We start from the raw sequence: 15574 nt of genomic DNA, 5'->3' as shown, positions 1-15574 counted from the left end.
AAAATATCAGATAATTCAGCTCATCAGAGCAAAGTGCTAAGCTGCCCATCTACAACACACACTCTCAACTTGTGGTCTTTCAGTCTGTTCAGTTTTATCTGCTTTGTTTTGTCTATTGCAATAATACAACATAGGGGCTTATTTTGAATGTACACGTCAATCTTTTATTTAAATACATAACGAAAATGTCAATTGAAGATATACCCTATATCTTAAAGTGATTTTTCCATGATAATTATGTATTTCAGTTAATGTTACACAGGTTTACATTCAAAATAAGTCCCTATGGCCATAGTTTCCATTCAGTATTAGAAAAACAGGCTTTGGTATGAACTGACGCACTTTTTTGGAACAAATATCTTTTGAACACTTATCTAGCGTCCATTGAATTTATAAACAATTTTTAAAAATCTGGTTTGAGCCAAGGCACAACATTGCCAGCCAACTCACTTTAGAAACTACCCATCTATGAACCCACCTGCAAAGCCACACTGATACATTTCCCTGTTAAAGGCTTGGAGACAAAAAGAAAAAACAAACTTTACAGACGCACATTAATCAAACAGGTGTTTCCCTGACACACCCTTCAAGAACTAAGGGATTCATTTCAACACAAGATCCAGTCTGACTGGGAAATAACATGACACGGGATGTAGGGGTTGTGTTAGTGCATTACCGTCAGCCATATTACTGGAGAAATTTGAGTTTCAGTGCCTGCACTTTTGGTGAAAGTTTGGTTGAGTCCAGGTCCATCAGGATTTTCTGGTACACCTCGAAAGTACGCTTCAGGTTTTTTGGATAGCTCAAGTTGAGTGCATAGATCAGTCCATAAAGCATCACGCATGCATGGCTGACACTCTGCAGGTTATGGAGAACTTCCACGCCTTCCAGCACAGTACCAACATCAGCAAAGCATCCATCACCTGGACCATCAGGACCGTGACCCTCTGCTCGGACTGTGTAGATGCCCATTGTCTTCTCTGTATTGTCTGCCTCAGCCTCTCTGGAATCAATGTCCTGAAATATAAAAAGAACAGAACAATGAGTTGTGTGACCTCAACCTGGGCTCCCAAAATCTAAGCAGCTCAACCTTAGGCCAACTGATTGTTAATTTGAAAATAAATCCAATCCAATCCAATTTTATTTATAAACCACATTCACAAGGCATTACAACCAAACAAGCCGCTGTACACTAAAAATGTTGGTTAATTAAACAGGCGTTATATAAACATATAAATCACTGCATATATGCATTCATGAGAATGAGATGGATGCAAGTTCATGGTAACAATGACCTTAAGACCTCTGATCACCTCCTAAAAGCCTGGGGGTAAAAAATAGTCATAAGGATGCATTTTGTGTTGATTATTCACACCCCAACTCTCAAATTGCGCCATTTTTTTCCATCAAGGTTGTCATGGATTTTATCAATAAGTTTATCAATAACCCATTTCCTATAGTGGAGAGAAGGAGACAATGAGCAGACAAGTCAAACCGTTATAACTGTGGCAAAATGCCCCGGACATCTGTTCACAGACTTTATTTATAGAGAAATGGGAGAGAGAGAGAGAGAGAGAGAGAGAGAGAGAGAGAGAGAGAGAGAGAGAGAGAGAGAGAGAGAGAGAGAGAGAGATTGTGTGTGTGTGTGTGTGTGTGTGTGTGAGTGGCTTGTGTGGGTGTGTCTGAAAGAGTGAGCATGATCAGAGGCATAGAGCCATACATTTACATTCAGTTGATTGAGTCAATGATCAATAATTAATAAACATAAATTTTCCATAAAAAAGGTGACAACAATTAAAAATCTGAGACAAATCCTTTGAAGTAGTACTCTTGTTCTCGTGTTTGAGTCAATTCTCTGCTCAGTGTAAGGTTCTGCGCTCCTTTAAGACGGAGGGATTTCCGGGGACACTGCTCATCCCCCAATGAAGCCTTTGACCTGCCATTAAAAAAAATCAGTCAATAAAACACAAATTAAAAATGCATAGATATATGAAAATACAGAACCAAGAACCCCCACTGATTTTGTTCAGAGATCAGTGATATAAATACAGAGCCAGTGGCTGTAAGACCCAAACAGGAACTGGTTGTTGATGCTGGGAAAATGGACTGAAGGAGGCAAACCTTTCCAACATCCTCAGCCTTTCCTGTAGCCTCTGCTATTTCTATTTACCTTCTTTCTCTTCTAAGCTGTTTTTGGGATACAGTTTACTTCTCTCCTATCAAACCCTCTCCAAACATTCTCACTTATTCTCTCTCTCCTTTCCATCCTCATTGGAATAATGCACTTGAAACAAATCATGCTTCCTACAACACTACTTTTTGACTTACCTCTTGACTTCAGACTTTGGCTTTACTGACTGCCTTAGATCCTCAGATGCCTTTTGAAAGAGAAAAACTAGTATCCCATTGTTTCTCTCCGCAGACAGCAAGGTATGCTAAGGGTGGAAGACAGAAATTACATTATCTTTCTAAACTACATTGAAGAAAAAAAATTAAAATAACCAATTAAGACTTAATTTAACACCTTTATAAAATCCCATTCTCAATGTATTTGTTAAGTTACTGTTGAGATAAGTATGACAGAAATAAAGATACAGAAGGAGAGAGGGAGAGGACAGTAGGGGACAACAGTGAAAGAACTGTGGGGAGAGAAGAAGAGACACCGAGAGGAGAGTCGGGTGGAGACACAAAACGTGTGAGCGGAAGATTGAGTGAAATGAAAAACATCCGATCAGTCTCATACTTGTTAGAATTCCAATGACCATGTCCACATACTTCACATATCTTCAGAGAAGACAAGAAGGCTTCCTTCTGTATGCTGTTCTCAAGATGCTGGAGTTCATAAGCAGACAGTCCACAGCATGTATTCTACGATACCCCCAAACAAACACAGTAGTAACCAGCTGATCAGAACCAAGAATCAAAATGAGCTGACATTATCTGAAAGGCATTTCTTGCTAAACACTACCAAAAATCAATGTCAATACAGTTAAAACTGCTGAGTCATAAGAACAGTCAAGTGTCTGTGTCCTCACCTTGTTGTTTAGGTGAGAGATGTCATCCCTGGCGTTGTGGGGGCGTATAGGTGCCAGGACCCATCCAAATATTATTCAGTTAGTTTAATCAATGATCAAAAATGATAAACATAAAATTTCCATAACACCATAATAAGTATTGGTCTGTTTGTGTGTTGGTTTCCTATATGTGTTCATGTTTAGGGTCCCGTCGGTCTGCCTGGTTATTTTCATGTCCATAAAAGCTATACTGCCTTCTGTTTCTGACTCATATGTGAACTTTATGTTGCCTGTGTCGTCAATGTTATTCGAGTGTTGTGTTAGTGTTTCTGTTTGTCCTTTTGGTATGATTTCCAGTATGTCGTCTACGTAGCGTTTCCATAGTCTTATTTAGCAGTTTTTTGGGGGGGCTATGGCTTTTTGTTCTAGGTCTTCCATGAAAAACTCGCACAGGGTGGCTGATAACGGGTTACCCATGGCGAAGTCTTCCAGTTGTTTGTATATTGTGTCATCGTATGTGAAGTAAGTGGAGTTAGCTACCAGACCTATCAGTTGTGCTACGTCATCTGCTGTGAGGTTTTTTCTAAATGGAGTAGGAAGTGACGCCACCATCAGCGTTAGCTCTGAGGAAGTCCGCAGCCGCGAACAAAACTGTCAGCAGCAAGGTAAAAAGAAACCTTTCCTGTGTTTTAAAAAAGAACCAACCATGCAGTTAGAAAAGCAGCACAGTAAGAACATACCAAAGATGACCAAAGAAACGCTCTGGTTTCAGGAGCTTTAAACAAACATCCCTCATGTTGAGGGGAGGTATAGCCATTTTGTCAGATCTAATGGAAAAATGTGCCCATATCTTATTATTTGTTATCATGTGCTACAACTAGATCTCAACTCAATACCAGCAACGTGAGTCAAAGCCATTTTTGTGTTTTTGTGAAATGCGGTCTTCTCGAACTCCAGCTGCTAATTCCAAAGATTTAAACAAATATATGGTGAGATCAGATTGAAGGTAAATTAGTAACTAGTGACTATCTTAGATCTGCTTGATTCAAAAGCCAGATTAACTTCCAATGGTTATTTTCTGAGTTGATTAAAACCCCTCTGGACATGCGACAAGCGTCTGATAAGCGTGTGTCCCTTCTTTTAAACAGAAACAGCCTGATTCTGACTGTCAGGACTTGTGAGGCCTCGCAGGAACAACCTTGTCATCTCAGGCTGTACATACTGACCAAGCAGCCGTTCCTCTGGCTAGGTTCACCCCCGTTATGACCCACATCAGCATAATTCAAGCATGACCCTCCTCCCTCCTTCCCTTTATTTGCCGCCTTTCTCTCTCGTTAAAACCCAAGCCTCTGTTTAGGGTCCACATCATACATCATCCAGACTGGGGGGTTGCTTCCTCCCTCCCCCCTTCCCCGCGTGTCGTGGGAGAGAATCAGCCTTTTTTCTTTGCCTTTCTTTTTTTAGTTAGGCTGGTGGAAAGCTTTCATCAACAGTCTCAAGACTTTGGTTGCACTGAGCTCCGCTCCATCTGTATGGTCACAGTTCCGTCAGATCCAAACACGCGTTTGGTCTTGTTACAGTGAGGGATCAAACAGTAGCACCAACAACAACGCTTCGGCCCAGTGCTGGGGGACTGTCCTAAGCAGTTTGATGCTCCACAGTTTTCAGCAGTATTAGCAATTAAGCAGATTGTCTGTGGCTGGCAGAACGAGCTTACAGCAGAAGCAACACTCAAGAGATTTTCTCCCAGCAGGAGATCCGCGCTCCCACCCAGAGTTCTGCTCAGATTATTGCTCCCAGCTGATCGTCACAAATCAGCCATTCTACAGGTGCATCGAACATCCCAAACAGCGCTGATGAGGCTCGCATTCCTCCACTGTGCTTTGTGCACACCCGGTGAATAGACTTCAGATGGGGCTTTGTGGGAGTGATTGTCAGTAGCTTAATGAGCTTCTTTGCCAAGCTAAAGGCTTTGCCAACATATGCGTAGAGCGGGCTCAGCACTCCGCTTGTCTGCAGAAATCAGAGCTCTCCAAACGTGGTTTACTTTATTCTGGATTCTATTACCTGGAAAAGCATTGCTGCTCATCTCATGGGGGCCGAGGCTGAAAACAGAATCAAATCCTGTAAGTACCCAGCAGCATGTGTGGAGCTCTGCAAAGCTGCTGCACTATTTCACGAGATAATGTTTTGGCATTTGTAAGTAGATCTGTTGCAAAGTAAGACTGTCTCGTTTTAAATTAGACGTAGTCAGGAATTGGGAATGTTTTATTTCTAAAACAGCAAAGGAGTGCTGAAAGTCGGATTTCAGATAAAAATCACATGAGCTGACTCTTAAATGACAAAAATGAACTTTTTTCAGATAATAATTTCTTGTCATCGGCGATGCAAGCCCAGACGTTTAGGACAAAAGAAAATTTCTAAATATTTTAGATTTTTTCTTTTCTTTATCTGTGGAATTAGAAACACTGAATACGTAATGTATCAGTAATAATTAGTTTAACTTAGTCTTTGGTGTAACAAAGCTTATTTAGAGCTACTTGTGGGTATTTCAGATTCATTTAGTCATTTTTAGAGCTGCTTAACTCATTCTCCCAGTGCTTCAGTCTTCTTTATTTACCACAATTTCTGCTAAGTATGATAAACTTCTGTTTTTTATTGTGTATACAAATCTTTCCAAACGTAGTTTTGCCTCATAGATGCCTGTTTTGCAGGTACAAAAACATTTTCCCCAACCTCTGAATAGCAAAAGAAGAATTCACTAACTTATCATGTATTTATTGTTGGAAGCATTTTTTTCCCATAGAAAATTACAACCACTGTGATCTTCCACCTCTCTCCTCAGGGATGACGCATCAGCTTACTTGCAAGTTGTTACTGACTTCTTTTATCATATTAACAAGAAGCTGAACTGGATAAGTTTGAGTCCAAAACAACAGATTGTGCTTCTTGTCAGTGTTGTCTGAGATTTTACAGTTCACTTACTCTGAATCACTTTCTAACATATTAACATAGCTTCATGATTTATATTATTTAAACCCCACTCTCCAGTTTGCACTTAGGATTTGATTTAAGAGACTGTGTTTACTCATTGGTCCCATTGTAGAAAGTAATTTCTGCAGGAATCATTGTTTGAATCAAAAATGTTGCCAAGTCAAATCCAAAGTGTTTATTTTGTAAGCTGACACATGATAGCAATTTTTAAGCAAGTTATAGTAGTTCTATGATTGCTACAAAACATGTTCATGTAGTTCTTTACACACAATTCCTGACAATGTTTTTTCAGTACCATCCAGAATGAGTCATTTCAGGGCTCTGGCTATCCACCCATCCTCTGACTGGCTACCATGAGGCGAGGAGCTCAGATATCTGGGATGAGCTTGGAGTAGAGCTACAGTGTAGACAGATGGTGGTAATGGTGGTGGGAGGGTGTTTTAAGCAAATTTCCTGATTGTGACATCACAATAAGGGACTTTTGAAAAGGCTTGTAAAAGCAAATTGGTCCTGAAACCAAACACTGACAATAATGGATGGTTTTTGTTACATTTGGAGTGTTTATCAAGGCAGTAGAGGCCCAGAGCATAGCACAAAAAGATGCCAAAAGTCAGATTTACACAATATGTCCCCTTTTCAAATAATTTTTGATTTTTCTATTCTATTTTTCTATTCTACTGATAGATAAGGAGTAACTCTGCATTTAACAGCAGGATCTAGTACTAATTGAGTATCCTGATTTAAATCTGTGCATAATACTTTTGACAGTTTGTGTTGTTAAAACCCTGAGCTCTCTAGCACCCCCATTAGGTTCAGAGACATCGACAGACACATTTATAACCTTTTTTGGGTATTTTTAAATGTCCAAGTCGATTTATATAGCGCTGTCCATCACCCTCAAAGGGGGCCCAAGGTGCTGGACAGGAAAAGTAACAAAGATAAAAGTAGCAAGTCATAAAAACATTAAAAACAAAATAAACATTTGTGAGAACAATAAAATGCCAATGAGATAAAATTTAGATTTGAATTAATAAGAAAGCTAAGAACAAATAAATAAATAAAAACCAGAAACCAAAAGCTTTAGGTGAAGGCCATCCTATAAAAATGAGTCTTCAACCTGCTCTTGAAGACTGCCAGTGATGGGGACTGTTTGATTGTGAGTGGAAGCTGGTTCCAGAGAGAGGGTGCAAGGACTTGAAAAACCCAATCACCATTAGTCTTTAATCGGGTGCGAAGGACGATAAGCAATTTCTGGTCAGCCGATTGTAATGACCTTGAGGGAACATGCTTTATTAAGAGCTCTGCTAAGTAGGCGGAGGCACTGCCTTGGAAATACTTAAACACAAAAAGCAGAATTTTACACTATTCCCGGTATGATACTGGGAGCCAGTGAAGATAATCCAGCACTGGAAAAATGTGGTCTCTTTTCCTAGTTCCAGTCAAAAACCTAGCAGCACTGTTCTGCACTAATTGCACAATAGTCTGACCCAACCCAGCATAGAGGGAGTTACTATAGTCAAGCCTAGAGATCACAAACACATGGAGTACACACTCCAAGTGAGTTCTGGAAAGAATAGACTTGAGTTTAGTAGGCAACGTCACTGAAAACAGCAAGGCCGAACTACTGAGTTGACATGAGAGTCCAATCTAAGAGCAGAATCAAGTCTCAACCCCAGGCTAGTGACAACTGGCTTCTGGAGGGATGAGAAGGTGCACAAATCAACAGTAGAACCTAAATCTTAGCTGCAGCTTGAGTGGATCAAGATAAGTTCCGTTTTACGTTTATTAACATACAGGAAATTTGCTGCAAGCCATGCCTTGACGTCATTTGCACAGGTCTCAAGGTTTAAAAAAGAAGCTCTGTTCCCCAGAGACAGTGGAGAATAGACCTGGCAGTCATCAGCATATAAGTGGAACTTAATGCCATGTCTGCGGAAGATGGACCCCCAACGGCAATAAATAAATTGCAAAAAGCAGTGGTCTGAGAATTGAGCCCTGCGGAACCCCCCCCAGCGCAGAGCCTCCCAAGAAGAGAGAGCTTCCCCCAATCTCACACAGAACCTCCTACTATATAGGTGATGAATCTCAGGTAATAAATGACTCACAGCTAGTCGTCAGTCATGACTTCCGGATTTAGATCCTGCTTTGTTAGAAGATTTCAACATCAGCGGTTTGTAACAGCAGCAAGTTAAAGCTGAGAGGAGAAAGAGCGCTGTCACTGAACAAACACAGACTGTGACCATGACAACAGAAGATTACTCTGAGCCAAAGCAAATTTACAGCAGAGTTTTAGTGCTGACCTGTAAACTGACCTCCAGGAGATCCATTATGATTCTGTTCTTCATCCATTCATCCCGCATTTGGTCCTCAAAGAGGCATTTCAGCCACTCTCTCTCTCTACTTCAACACACCTGTTCTGAATCAGTGGGTCAGAAGCTGTTGACATTCTGAGGAGTAGGGGTTGGAAAATTAGATAATACGTTTTTATATCAATGTCGTTGTCGATTCTGTCTATCATTCCAATTCCTTATCAATTCCAGAGTAGTTCAATAGGTGACAAAAATTAATTGCACACAGTCCCCATTATACATGTCACTTTATTAACGATACATGATCAGTTGTATATGGTATCATTTGAAAAGATCTTTCACAATGTTCTCTTTTATGCTCCTTGTAAAGGCAGAGTCATTTTCTTGCTGTAGCTTTTGCATGGCGAGCAAAATCTCACCCTAGGTCAGACTTTAGTCTCTGGACTCTGCTAGTGTGGAGGTGTGTTTAAAATGCAAATGACACAAACACGATAGGCAGCGTTAGTTGATTAGTTATCTAATCTAACATATTCTAACCCTAACACCGATAACAAGAGAGGACGTGCAAACACCACTGCTACAGCTGCGTTGAAATTCACTAGTCTGGAATGGGTCAAAAACACAACATTTACTTCGAGTAATCACGTATTTTGTGCACAAATGCTTTTGATTATCCATAGTGTTTCCTCCCTTTGATGAAATATCTACTTTTAAAATATTGCAAGTTGTCTTATTGTCACCGTTTCTCGTAAAGTATAACCAAACCTTTGAGCGTTTGTGCCGCTTCGGCACCATGTTTCCTGCTGAGTAAATGCATAACCCACGCAACATGTGTGGTGACGTCACACTTTGTTTCAAGCCAACTGGAATTGATAAGGGAATTGTTTGCAAAAACGGTGAATGATTCCTAGTAATTGAAACAATGGGAACTGGTTCTCAACAAGAACCAGTTTTTGATTCCCACCCTTACTGAGGATGAGGAATGTTGAAGCAAGAAACGTAAAACTGGTAGCAGGAATGTGGCCCTTGAGGCTCTAAATTCAGATGAAGCTGTTAGCTGTGACTCAACTTGCAATTCTTTACACAGAATCTTTCAGCAGTTTTCTGCATTTTCACTGTTTTTTGTAAGAGTCACTGAACGTTGTGCTCTAGGATGATGTCAACGCCAAAACCAACAAAACAAAAAGGAGACTCACCTCTTACATCAGGAAGAATCCGCACGTTTTGAGAGTTACCCATTCTTTCATGATCCATTGTTGAATTGTGATCGGCAGAAGCTTTTCTGGTTCGCGCCTCATTTTTTTTTTACAGCAGCGGCCCAAAACGATCTCTTAACACATGGATTTTCTGCTTTCTGATCATGTGACGTGTGACGTACGCGGATGAAGATCGGCTTTAGAGCTGGGATGTTTGTTCTCATGGTGCGGGCGCTCGTTCCGATGTCCGCACAGTAAAAAGATGCAAATGATTACTTTAGTTGTCATTGGCAGTAAACGGTTGAATTTAAAATGACGACTTTTGTCACCACTGGCAGTGTTAAATGGCTGAAATGTTTCCCACTAAGAACATTTAGTTGTACAGTGAGGGCTTTGAACTGTACTCATGTCTGAGACATTTTCTTTTGGTCATTAGTGAAAAATGGTAAGCTCAAAGTGTCTTCGGCCCTGTCCACGTGTAGCCGGGTATCTCCCAAAATGAAGATATTTTTCTATGATTCGGCCTGTCATCCACACGAAAACGCATATATATATACTATCAAAACAAATCGTTTTAAAAACTGTGGCCGAAGTGAAGATTTGTGTTTTCTCCATTTTAAGTGTTCCTGTGTGGACAGAAATAACTGGAGTTTTAGGTTTTTCAACATCACTCTCTGTGACCAAATGGCTGACAGCCCATGTTCGACCTGTGCGTACAATACAACATGGATGCCCTCAGAGCTGTGCTCACGTTATCAATCATCCATGAATTTTGTCTTTTAGCTATCTGGCCTTCTTACCGGTCCACACTAACAAGCCAGGCACCATGTTTCGTGCTTTGTTGAAGTTGAGCAGGAAGCCAAACTGGATAGGGTTCGGGAGAACTACTGCCACCTACAGGTCTGACCTGCCCATGAATGTGCTTGACAACATACTTATGCGGTTAAGTGTGGATGGAGTTTTTTCTAAAAATGAGGTGGTGCACAATATTTTTTGGGAGGGTGGATATTCATTTTTTTTAAAACGGCTACGTGTGGACAATGCTTTAGAAGAAACTTGTGTTTCCACTTCCAGGATTCCTATTTGGGACTAAATTTCAGTTTTTGTAATCTAAAGCCGATGACCAGAAATCCTCTGTGCTATTTTAAAATCGCATAAATCTTTAGCGTCTGTTCTTGAGGTCATTACATTTGTTTCGTCTCTACAGAATCATGACTTGTCTGTTTTTAAAGAGGAGGAAGTGCAGGAACTGGGACAGGTTCTTGGCGTCTGTGTTAAACAGCTCACTCAGAGTAACGCTGTCCAGATGTTACCCTGTCACACACAACTGGAATCAGATCTGACTGAGCGGGAAGCGTTTCATTTAACAGGCTGAAGTGATCATCTTCATGTTTATGAGACATCTGAAAGGATTAGAAGGCAAACAAAGCCGTAACGACATTCCTGTGTGGATGTGGGCTTTGTGCTTCCGCAGACATATTGGTTGTTTGCAGGAAGAAATTGCTCCAAGGTCTGATGGCAAGAAGGATCTGGTTTATAAGAGCCATCGATCATGCCTTGCTGTGGCACAGTTTCATCCGGGGAAATTGCCAGCATCAGTCTTGACGAAGTGAGCGAATGTGGAGAGGAAGCACGCTGTGTTAGTTCACACAAAATGATAATCCTGTCCCCACTCTCCAGCTTCTGAATTCATCTCTCTGCCGGCACCTCGGTGGGGATCACACACTAATGTGATTATTGTCCTGAGCAAGAGGCACTCCAGCGAGGCTTCAAAGAGAGCATATCAGAGAGAACATGAATAAAAAATCTGCTGTGAGCTGTGATGTGGACAGGTGCAGCTCACCATCTTCAAGCTTCTCTTGTACCTTTTGTAGGGCTGCGTGAAATCTCTTCAGTGTTTATTCTACATTTTTTATTTGTCTTTTACTTTGTTTTATGATCTTAATGAACCTAAAGGTGCCTTCGTATTAATTAGATTAATAATATTTCAACAAATCAATTGAAAAAATATCAAAGACTCCCATTTGAATTCTCAAGAGCAATTAATACACAGCTGAGCTTAGGGCTGCTCAATTAATCGAATTTTAATCCCGATAACGATCTGAGTTTTGAACGATTATAAAAACAAAACAGGCCGATTATTTGCTCCTCCCACTTGCGCTGCCCTGAGCTGCAAATGAAGCGCTCCTCGGTTGCCAACATGGCGATTTTGACGCTATTTCTAACAGCTTTTCAGACACCCTTCTTGACTTTTTAAATCTTAAAAGTTCCTAGCGAACACCTCAGAAACATCTCTGGTAACCCTTAGCTACTTTCTGGATAACTGTCGTCAACATTTCCTGCAGGTTAGCTAAACACTCCGCCTGCGCTCCGGACCATTCTTCAGGACATTAGGAAAGGGAATGATGAAGTGATGTGTCAGTCGCTAAAGAAACGGCTCTTGGAGCCAGCTTCCTGTTGGAGTAACCAGAGTGAGTGACGCACACCGTACCTGCTGGCTCCTGTCCTGAGCCCCTAAAAACAGCTAAATGTGCGCGTGCGGCGTGCTAAACACACGTGCAGCTTGCCCCGATTGCTGAGACCGGGCTGGGGGGTGGGGGGTGGGTGGTGCAGCTGTAGTTGGGACAATTATTACATTAACTTATGGACTTGTAAATAAATAGTTTATAAATAAGGTAGAAATAGATAGAAATAAGTTCCTCACACTAATCTCTCTGAGGACACGGTGCTAATGCACCGTGCTACAGCACCTTGACACGACTCAATAAATGTCGTGCAACATTTTGTGAACATCAATTTATTTGCGTTTATTTGTTATAAATGCTACTGTATAATTCTTGCTGTCAGTATTTGCAAGATATTGGTATTTGGGTCTGTACTGGTTAGATCTAAATGAGTTAAACCAAGGTATATAGCCCTTGGGTCACAAGAGAAGCTTGGACTATGAGCTATAAGTATATTAGTCTTTTTATACTGGGGATCAGGAGTTATTTTAGTGATCATCTTGTTTCTTATTTTTGTCCTGATTGTGCCCTGAGCAATTTTATGACTCAATAAAAACAAAAAAAATCTACATAAATTGAAAAATCGTCCTAAATATTCGAGATCTCAATTTCAGTCACCATAATCGTGATTATTAGTTTTGCCATAATCGAGCAGCCCTAGCTGAGCTGATTAACACTGGAAAAGGTCAAATAAAAAAAAAGTGTTTCAGTTCAACAGAAAATTCAACCTTGAATGTTTTTAGCACCAGGTTGGACCCCCTCTAGAACTGCCTTCATTCTTTATGTCAGACTTATAAAGAAACTGTAACGTTCTTCAAAGGTTCTGGTCCAACCTGACATGACAGCGTCAGCTCCATCCATTTTGAGAACCTCACAGCCCGAAGGTTCTGGACGGAGATCTGGTGTGAAGGTCGGAGTCCATTGAACTCATGGTCATGTTCTAGAAACCAGTTAGAGATGAGCTTTGTGACATGGTGCAGGATCCTGCTGGAGGTAGCCATCAAGATGACATGATGGATCCATGCTTTCATGTTGGTGACACCAGATTCTGACCCAGCAGCTGAAATCCAGACTCATCAGACCAGGAAAGGTTCCCCAGTCTCTTCCAGTCCATTTCTGGTCATTCTGTGTGAATTTTAACCTCAGTTTCCTTTTCTTAGCTGACAGAAGAGACACCTCATTTATCATTTATGAAATACTTAATTATATCATACGCAGGAACTAATGTACGCATTGTGAGGTATTCATCATTTTGTACCTGTGCATGGAAATGCTCGTAAATATAAGAAAACTTCAGACCATGTGTAGAAACAGCGTCTAGTGGTAGAACGGGGTACCTGCAACATCGAAAATCACAAATTATTTTGACCCATTAAATAATTTTTTTGGGGTGGAAAAACATCTGTGTCACATAATTATTGCTACACCACCCCACGAGAATCTGACATTGCAGAATGGTTGTCGTGTTTTCACAATTTTTACTCTTCTCATTTTATTTTATTAAATAATATTATTTTTAATTTAATACATTTTTTTCTATTTTTGTTCTTGTGAAGCGACTCATGATTTTGCTTGAGTTGCGCCAGAAAAAAGATAATTTATTATTATTATTATTATTATTATTATTATTATTGTTATTATTATTATTGTCATCATGTATTTTTCAGTGTGTGCTCTCTGGAGTAAACACGTCTTCCATGAGCGCACTGACAGGAGATCCTTCTGCTCTGCTGTGATTTGGGACCCATTGTGGAGCGACAGATAAACCACACAAATCTGATTCCAGTTCATATTCTATTTTACAATTAAAAGAACCTCCCCTGATCCCCGATCATACCCGCGTTGTCAAGGTAACCGGACTGAATGACAGCTCAGAAGATGCTGCACTCCGACATTTCCAAATAAAACTAACTCCAACCAGAACGAGCCCTTAAACGTAGAATGTAAATGACAATCTGTTACTCTGCGATTCATCATATTCTATTAGTTATTTATTTTGGACAGAGACCGCTTTTATAACCTCTGCAACTTGTTTGGCTCTTTTGCACTTCGGCAGCCAGTGTCTCGTGTCACAACAAATTTTTCTTTTTTTTTCCCCGGGTAAAACGCAAATAATTTCCTCACATGCCGACGATGTGGCGTGACCAAATATGATTAATTGAGGATTTTTCTGTATGTAAATGACTGAGAATGGACATGAGCACCTGGGTACGCACAGGTGGGATTTATCATCAGAAGAGTGCGGAGGAACATGTTTACTAGGCCACCACGTTTCATAAATCAGGATTTTGACTGTTTGTATGGACATTGTAAATTGTGTTCATAGGAAGGATTTTAGGATTATTTCTACCAACGTTTGATGAATGAGGCCCCTGGTGTGGTCTTCTGCTGCTGGAGTCCATCTGCTTCAACGTTCATCATGTTGTGGTTCAGAGATGCTGTTCTGCAGAGCTTGGTAGGAACCAGTGGGTGTTAGAGCAGCTGTTGTTCTATCGTCTCAGTCTGACCAGTCTCTGTAAACCCTAGGGGTGGTTGTGGGTTCAAATCCCGGTGGAACACTCAGACCAATAAAACATGTTGCATTAAACTCCTTTTTCTCTCTATTCTGATGCTTAGTTTGAACTTCAAGTTGTCTAGAGGCCTGCATTCTTTGAGTTACTTAGGAAACATCATCATGTCAACAAATTTCACTTGTATTTTCACCGAAATTTCTACTTTGAATGTCCCACCCTGCAGTTCCATCTGCATGCTCCTCGTCATATAAAGCAGCCTGTATTCTGAGCGTCTGCATGTTGCATCAGCAGACACAGCATTTACATTCTGCGTTATTTATTGCTGTGTTCTGTCACACGCTCCACTAACCACCAAACACGTATTTTAATTGAACTTACATGGAAGCTGTAGACTGTGAATGTAAGCCATCATCATGAGAGATAGGTCAGCACTTTACTGAAAGTCTCATTCTGTACAGTTTGTTTTCGTGAATGATGCAAGCAGAGCTTCACATTTTTACTGAACCAAACCTGCTTTCAGACACAAAAGAGCAGCTAATTAGAGGTTAGCCACCATGTGCGTGCAATAAAAGGAGAAATTACTGAAGGGATGAAAAGTTTTTTGTCCCTCGTGTTACCAGATGAACCAGACCATACGTGCCAGCTGGTGACATGAATGCCCAGCTGTGGAGCTGCTTGTAGCTACACGGGACTCCACAGAGTCACCCCCTCGCTTGCTGGGAATGGGAGTTCACGCGGGGTCATGTTTGCTCTTCATCATTCGTTCATCTAGAACGCAGGGGTGACAAACCCAACAGTTCATCACTGGTCAGCTCTACACCAGAGCACTTTTCCTCCTGGATCCTGGTTTCTCCGCATCCACGGCTCCCTCTCTCAGGCCTCTCAAAGCCTCCAAACTCCTAACATATTAATGACATGATAATTGAATTGTCATGCTTCCTGAAGTGTGGTAAAACTGAGCCAAATCTCCGTCAGACAAACATAGAATTAATCCAATTTCCTTATCTCATTAAGTATATTTTGTCTCCTCTGCTGCTAATGCTT

General features: G+C 40.8%; 1 protein-coding gene across 7 annotated transcripts in view; it reads left to right on the top strand.

Moving 5' to 3' along the window:
* chl1b (cell adhesion molecule L1-like b) overlaps positions 1–15574 on the top strand; it is a 150159-nt gene that overhangs the window by 51385 nt on the left and 83200 nt on the right. The window contains exon 1 of one of the 7 annotated variants that reach the window (XM_054748383.2): positions 3295–5140. The exons of the other annotated variants lie outside the window; for them this stretch is intronic. The gene's annotated coding sequence lies outside the window, so the exon portion shown is untranslated. Of the gene's footprint in view, positions 1–3294; positions 5141–15574 lie in introns of those variants that run through there. 7 annotated transcript variants of the gene reach the window in all.

This window comes from Nothobranchius furzeri, chromosome 3 (genome assembly GCF_043380555.1).
Source record: "Nothobranchius furzeri strain GRZ-AD chromosome 3, NfurGRZ-RIMD1, whole genome shotgun sequence".
In the NCBI taxonomy this organism is placed as follows: domain Eukaryota; kingdom Metazoa; phylum Chordata; class Actinopteri; order Cyprinodontiformes; family Nothobranchiidae; genus Nothobranchius; species Nothobranchius furzeri.
This window is presented reverse-complemented; position numbering and strand designations above follow the sequence as displayed.